The sequence below is a fragment of the Rhipicephalus sanguineus genome, chromosome 4, assembly GCF_013339695.2.
Source record: "Rhipicephalus sanguineus isolate Rsan-2018 chromosome 4, BIME_Rsan_1.4, whole genome shotgun sequence".
NCBI lineage: Eukaryota > Metazoa > Arthropoda > Arachnida > Ixodida > Ixodidae > Rhipicephalus > Rhipicephalus sanguineus.
In genome coordinates this window covers 65,478,436-65,485,900 of record NC_051179.1, presented here as the reverse complement: position 1 = coordinate 65,485,900, position 7,465 = coordinate 65,478,436, and the positions used below count along the sequence as shown (strand labels likewise).

Sequence of the window (7,465 nt, the reverse complement as noted above, 5' to 3'; positions counted from 1 at the left end):
GACCGTACGACCAGTCTGTCATCACGGTCACAGGCCGCTGAGGAACGCCGCCTAATTCCTTGATCCCCATCCCCTACCGTACCATCTCTTCACATACCACCCTCACTTCTCCTCACCCCCACTGCTTCTCCTCCAAAGCCTTCAACAACGGCGTATCAAATGACCCGCTTCTCTCTGTCACGGCTATTCTTCTCCGTACGACCATTCTGTGGCATCTTCTTGTTGGGATGGTGCGGTACGCGTGGTCGTTGCCGACCGGAGTTGTTCTTGTTGTTGTTGTTGTCGTTGATGTAGCCTCCGCGGTGGCCGCGGCAGTTATTATTGTCGTAGCTGTACACTTCACTTATCGCGTCGATGGGAATCGGCGATAACAATGAACTGCTTCGAAGAAAAAAAACAAAGAAAACGAATACAAAGAAACAAAGAAAACAAAGAAAACCGAAGCGCTTAGAACATCGCGCCATTAACTGAGAATGAGAAAGAGAGAGGGAGAGTCAGACAGACTGAGAGAGCGACAGACAGAACTATATTGGTCCCACGGTCGTATTATACGAAGTCATATTTTATGGGGATTGCAGCACGTACGTACAGGGCCCGCAGTTACTGGAACACGAGCCGTTATGTCATGACGATGTGCCATTGTTCGCAGACGGGTTATAGAACGGTGACGCGCGAAGATGCAGCACACTTAGACGCCGGCGCTGTTTCCATTTTTTTTTTTTTTTTTGTAGTGTACCGCAAGTTTCCTTCACCGTGTTTCTGCTCATTACCATGCAAGCCTGCGCGACATCCGAAAACAGCGTAAAAAACGCCGCTAGCTTCGATCGATTGCGACTATTGAGAAGACTATCAAGTAAAACGTTTTGCGATAGTTTGTCTTGTCAATGTCGATCAGAGTCGAGAATTAACAGTGAGCGCCGAAAGTGTTGTACAGAAAGGAAAATGTTGTACAATTATGTTATGAATACCGTTGGTATTTTCCATCGCTTCGCTGAATGTAAACGACGAAAAGCTTGCGCACGAGTTTATGCAGGGCAAATCTCTTTTAACTATACGCAAGAAGAATAACCAAATAAATATGGAAACGATATAGTAGCACCAAACAATATCGAAAGACCGCAACAAAATGAAAAGCCACTGCGAGAGCGCTTCCGTGGATTACACAGAAAGAAAAAAAAAATGAGGGGGAAGGGGGACTGTATTAGACTACAAAGAAAAATAGAAGAATTCACAGGGCACATGAACACAGGAGAAATTCGAAATGAAATGCTTTTAAATGTATACCTTTCACAAGGAATTTATCGATTCACTGTCGACGAGTGAACCTTGCTTAGAGCCTTGACAACGAGTGACTGTGTAATCGTGGCTCCAAATATTGCTAAAGCGCTGACCGAAACCTAGAGTGCAGTCTTTCTTGTTTTTTTTCTTTTTTGTATTTGTTGTCAGCGTTCGTAAAGATGAGTAAGCAACACGAGGCGCCGCTAGCAAATTACACAGCCGATTTTTTTTTTTTTCTCCGTTTAGCGCTTCCCATGCAAGAGGGTCCCGGTGGGAGCCAAGCAACTGCTGCTGATATTTACCGAAAGCTCTTTAAGTGCATCCTGTCTACTAATGGTCGGTTGCATGAGAGCCCCGGCCATCTGGCGCTCCTGAACTCGTTTTTGGATCCGCTAGCCTCGCCTATCCCGACCTCCGTCCATTAGCCGCAGCAAGGCGACGTTTCTCTCGGTTGTTGCATATGCACTGTCTTTCTTTATGGGTCGCTTGTTGCGTAATAGTCGTGCAGTCTTTAGGAATTGTATCACTTAATTGTCTGCTTCGATACGCTGCAAGTACGTGTCCTAGGGGCTTTATCACAAGTTTCCTTTACTTTCACATAAGGGGTTGATGCAGGATTTTGTTCTTGAAATAGAGGATAGGTGGGGGGGGGGGGGGGGGCGTCCGAATTGGTGGGGGAACTGCGGTACGATGTGTAGGTGTGGAGAAGGCAGGAATTGGGAAGTACCTGATGAGGACGTCGGGATACTACTGGAAATGGAGGGAGGCTGCAATTGTGTTTCACCAATTCAGTTTGGTTTCACGCCTGAGGACCAATTCACAACGCTTGTCAGTAGTATAAGATCGCTGTGACATTGGCTGCAGTTTTCTCTTGCAAACAATTCTATAACGTACGAAGTTTTTGTGCATATGGGGTGTAGTCCTTTCAAAGGCTCTATTTAAAAAAAAAAGGCATTGCGGTTTTTATCAAATTTTTGCTGCCACAACAGAGTTTATGCTGAGCTGTAGCAGAATTTCACTCTAATTCTTTCTCTGTTTCTTACTTTTTTCTTTTGCCAGAGGGAAAGGGGGGTATGGGGCAAATTCACGAAGTTGTTCGTTCTTAAGTGCTGCTTTTCCCACGCCCTACTGGCTTAGCTAACGATACATCAAGCTTCGGGATTAGCTTGACTAATCCTCTCCCACAATAAATTCTGCAGCGTAAAAAAACATTTTGTGAACACGTGCCCCGGTTAATGCCTAGTCACTACGTATAGCAAACAGCTCAAGCACTGATTTATTACACACGATTCTTACGCAGTGCTCCGATACTGTCGTTCATGGAAACGAATCTTCCTTCCAGCTACACTATACAGAATGTTACCGGAACTAACAGTGTTTCCGCACAGTGGCAATCGTGCTCATCCCCAGCTTCTTCCCTGAACTTTATTCGTCGAATAGGAAAACGCAAACGCAATGCAGTGGAACAAAGCGAAGGAGCCTGCTGCGTGAGATTCAGAGCGCGCACTCTAATGCAACGTGACGCGATACGTTGTCTGGAAGCCATACCGAAACTAAAGGCCGCGCCACTGGTTCGCAGGGAAGGAGGACAACCACGGAGGTTATGAGGTATCCGCCATGTGGCCAGGCGTGCGTGGCACGATGCTTAATGCCGCGGATCTAACGGCACGGCGTGGGAAAGGCACCCGCCTATATAACGTATATTATACCGCATGCAGCGGTATGCAGTCCATGGAAGTTCCTGCGCCTCATGGGAATTTCAACGCACGCGCGTAGGAAGTGGCACAGAAGCAGATCTGTGAAGAACGTTCCGCCGATATAGGGTATATAGTTTCCTAGACAGATTACTAGAGAGATATTTGCATTGGTGCGTGCGACCGTTCACCTAGCAAACAATGCGAACGATGATTAGTATACGAAGAGTCCCATTCACAAATCTTACTGACGCACGAGTCGTGGCCGATCCCCCGTGGTGGGTCGTGCCATTCCTCTAGGAACAACCAACCAACCAACCAACTCGGCTAATCATGGTAATTGTAGCTTCGATCAAACGTTGTTGTGACGTTACTTGACACGTTTTATTGTTTATTTTTTGAAATTTTGAAAGAAAAAAAAAGAAAGAAACGAGTTGTGGTGTTTCCAAGAACAGTTAGGCGATTATATTTGCTCTCACGACTAACGTTTGCAAATCGTTGCGTTTATAAACACGACGCTTTACTCGAAATTGACCAATCTGCAAAAGTCGCAAGGCTGTTTGAAAACAGTGCGAATTTTAGACACACGTGTGTACGCAGCTCGTATTTATGCCCTGCGGCAGATGATCATTATTTGCTACTTGCAGATAGATACTCTAAGACCAGAGTTGTCTATAGTAATGTTTTCTAGGAAGCTGTATGGTATGCAGTGACATCAGCCTAGCCCATCGTGGCTGCCCACAGCGCTGCGTCTGTTGTTCAAGGTGCCGCGTTTGAGCGTTGTCTATCTCGTGTAAACTGGGACACCACTGCGTCCAGCTACGATATCTGTGTGTATTCTTCCGGTGTTCGCAGATTAGAGCGATGCAACAGTTGATAAGTCCTAGCTGACTAATTTCCTGCATTATCTTGCCTCTCTTTCTAGGACAGTGACGATAGGGCTAGAAACAAAGGGGATGGCTTTCATGGAGTTCATGTTGCAAAACCCGCAAGGAATCTACGCTTGAGTAAAATGTCATTATAGGGGTTGTATGTGCACTCAATGGGAGACTAAAGCTGCATGAATTAGCGCGAACTGCGGGAATCACCGAGCGATGGCCGGCACCTACACACATGCCTTTAAAAATTGTACATTGACTGCATTGTATACAGCTATGTTAACGTAGGGGATAGTAACATGTAACTGAATAGAGAAGCTGGAGAAAAAGCTAAATGTTGTGGTGTTGTCGTCATCCATCGGTTTGGTTTTACTTGCGTTACTCGTTGCCTTTACCGAACACCACCGCGGGTTCGAGCACTGGGAGCTTCATGCAGGCTGCCGCGTCCTCGTTCGTCCCGCGCCCGTGTACCGTTCGAACTGCTGCGCGCGAGAGCTCGGCCCGTCACCGCGAAGGGACGGCGAGCCGTCGCACGCAGCGAGGGAGACCCTAGGCGACACTCTCCAAATTAGTGGTTTATTACTGGGACTACAAAGAGATCAATTGTTTTACGCCAGAATCAATCACGAATGACATAATTACACATGACACCAATTAGCTAATACAAGTTGGCCGCGAATGGCACACCTATAAAACAAACAAAGAAAGAACCAGGTTTGGAGAGCCGACCTACCCTTCGGCCAGCGCTCCCGCGATCGCGCACCCCCCGAGCAAAGAAACGGAATAGACAGAAACACTTAAAGGAAACATACAGTGCACGATCGCGAGGCGCTGCATCGGGACTTCGAGACCGCGGAGGGTAGCGCGCGCCCGCTGAGGCCGGAGCCCCGACAAAACGACGTAACCGCCGGCCGGCGGCGAAGAACAAAGAACAAAGGATCGCCGCCGGCCGGAGCGGCCAAAACGCGTACGCACCCTTCGAGGTCCCCAAGTGGTCTCTCCCGAACATGGTCGCGCGCCCGCCGCATCTAGGCGAGCGCGAGCAAGGTCCAAATCCCGCCAAAATTGGGCCAATCGGCCACCGTGTTTAACCTTCGAGGGCGGGGTGGCAGCAAAGTGACGGCGATTTATGACTAGCTGCCACCCATCCGGTCGAGAGGAGAGGGACACGAGAATTCTCCAAGGGAAGATGGCGTCGAGCCACTGGCGCGGACGCCTGAATTCCCACAATGTATAACGCAGCGTACAAAGAACCGAACAAGTATAGGCGTAAGGTTAAGAGACAGGAGAACAGCGATGTGGATGATTATACGTATAGCAAACGAGAGTATAGTCAATATTTGATAGTTGTGATTACGAGAAAGCAGTGGAGCTGAGGCAGGCGATGTAATACGTGTAGTATATATAGACTATATATAGAGACAACCATTGCATAGACAACCATTGTATTGGCGTAGCCGGGAGGACAAGAGGATGGCGGGGTTCAGACCCCTCCCCGAAAATTTTGAGTTTCGCACCTGTATTTATACACGCACGTCACGCACGCACGCACGCACGCACTCACGCACACACACACACACACACACACACACACACACACACACACACACACACACACACACACACACACACACACACACACACGTACGAACTTACATAAATGGTGGTTGAATACCCTCTTCCCAGGAAAATTCTGATTAGCCGCCTGCGTCAACTTAAGGGTTGATCTGCAGGACCCGAATAAAGTTCATCATACCATACCATACACCCCTGGACTGGTGGTCTATTAAAGTTACAAAACCGGTGCCAAATGAACGTAAGCGCAGTCGGGGACGGCAGCGAATGAAAGGGCATATGCCGAGATTGGGAAATTTTTGCAGGCATGGGATAGTGTCAGATACGTGGCTCGAAAGACAGTTAATTTGAGATCATCGTTGAGAGAGAGAAAGATTAGCCCTGCATTGAACATAAAAAACGATTCCCGATAAAGGTTCACACACTTTAGGTGAGGCCATCAATTTGCAGCTTAGAAATCGTGATGGTCACGGTGATCACAAATAGCGCAGGACCATTCGAATCAAGGTGGATACAGGGTGGCCACAAATACAGCCACCTGCCGTTACCACAGAGCAACCAATTAATTCTACCTGTATCGCTCCTTTACATCGTCGTCTCATTCGTCAACACCACCGCCAATATATATATATATATATATATATATATATATATATATATATATATATATATATATATATATATATAGCCGGACGCTATCAAGCCGTCAGAGACGCGACCCGAGCGGGAATAAACGTGCTCGCAGTCGTCGCAATTGAGCGGGGCCTGTTGTAAGCTGGCGCGGCTCCGCTCGGTCGCCACCGCGGCCCGCTTTCTCTCTTTTGAACGGGACTTCCTCGAAGAAACAGGTCCGCTCGACTGTGTCCTGCGCGTATCTCGCGACACCTTCAAAACCTTGCCGGCGCTGGCCTTCGGTTTGGCGCGCTTTTTTGCTCTGCTCTTGAATTTATATTTCTCAAACTAGTTCTGTTTATGTTTCGCTTCTCTTGATCCTTGGCGCCGATCAGCCGTCCCCTCCCTCCTTCCTCTGAATCGGCCGTCACATCGAGTCCAGCGGTGGTAGTTCTATAGAGGCGATAGGGAATAGACAAACTAAACGTTGGTAAAGTTTATCGTGAGTTAGCTTGTGCACTTCCCTGCCACCTCGTGCACCTTCTTATCATCTAAACCTCATCGTTCCTTGCGTACGTGGAATGAAACAAAAGCAGAATACGAATTTACGATCGTGTCACTGTGATTGGCTGTGCGACGAGAAACACTTCGATAACGTGTCTGCGACGCAGAGCCCACCGACTGTCGAATAAGTAAGGGAAATGGGTCCTTTTTTTGTTTGTTTGTTAAATCTGATGTGTACGAACTGTGTCAAGTGACTTGTTATGATTCGATAGGTGAGTGAGATAACGTTCACGCGTAGTCTCATATATATTCTTCTGTTATTACTCTCACGTTTTTTTTTGTATCTTTCGTACCCCTTTGCTCCTTCTCCCCAGTTCAGAGGTGACATTGCAGCATTGTCAAATTCGGCCATGTTGTCAAATTCCGCCATTGATCAACGCTGATTGGCCCAGATGGCTGCTACGGCCTCTCTGATTGGCTTAGATTGCCGCCATTATGAAATTTGACAATATGGCGGAGTTAGACATTGTCCAGAATAGCACCCCAGCTAGGGTGCCCAACTATATATGTTTTACCGTTAACTATACCCGTATTTCCTGTACGTCCACATCTATTTTCACACCAACGGAAACCGCGCCACACTGACGGGACACGTCACCGTGACGTTTGTCTGATACCTGATCGTTCTTTTTGCAACAGACAGGCCTCTGGAATGCTGCCATCACACTTATCGGCCAATCAGGGGACATGCGCCGGCGGACGCACATATTTATGTACATGCTAGCAAAACAAAAAGGAAAAGAAAGAAGGTCCTCTGATGTCTTTGCGTCTTCTTTGTCGGTTTCCTTTTCCGCTTGCCTTCTAGCAGAACCGATGAACGTGAGTGAAGCATACCCCCCCCCCCTAAGTGACCGCGCTCCCTCT

At 47.7% G+C, this 7,465-nt stretch overlaps 1 protein-coding gene and 1 non-coding gene across 2 annotated transcripts in view; one reads left to right on the top strand and one right to left on the bottom strand.

Moving 5' to 3' along the window:
• Window positions 1-7,465, bottom strand: part of LOC119390149 (uncharacterized) — a 150,840-nt gene that overhangs the window by 124,999 nt on the left and 18,376 nt on the right.
• LOC119392073 (small nucleolar RNA SNORA5) lies at window positions 6,930-7,052 on the top strand. Its single transcript, XR_005183665.1, has one exon. It is a non-coding gene; the product is annotated as a small nucleolar RNA SNORA5 (small nucleolar RNA).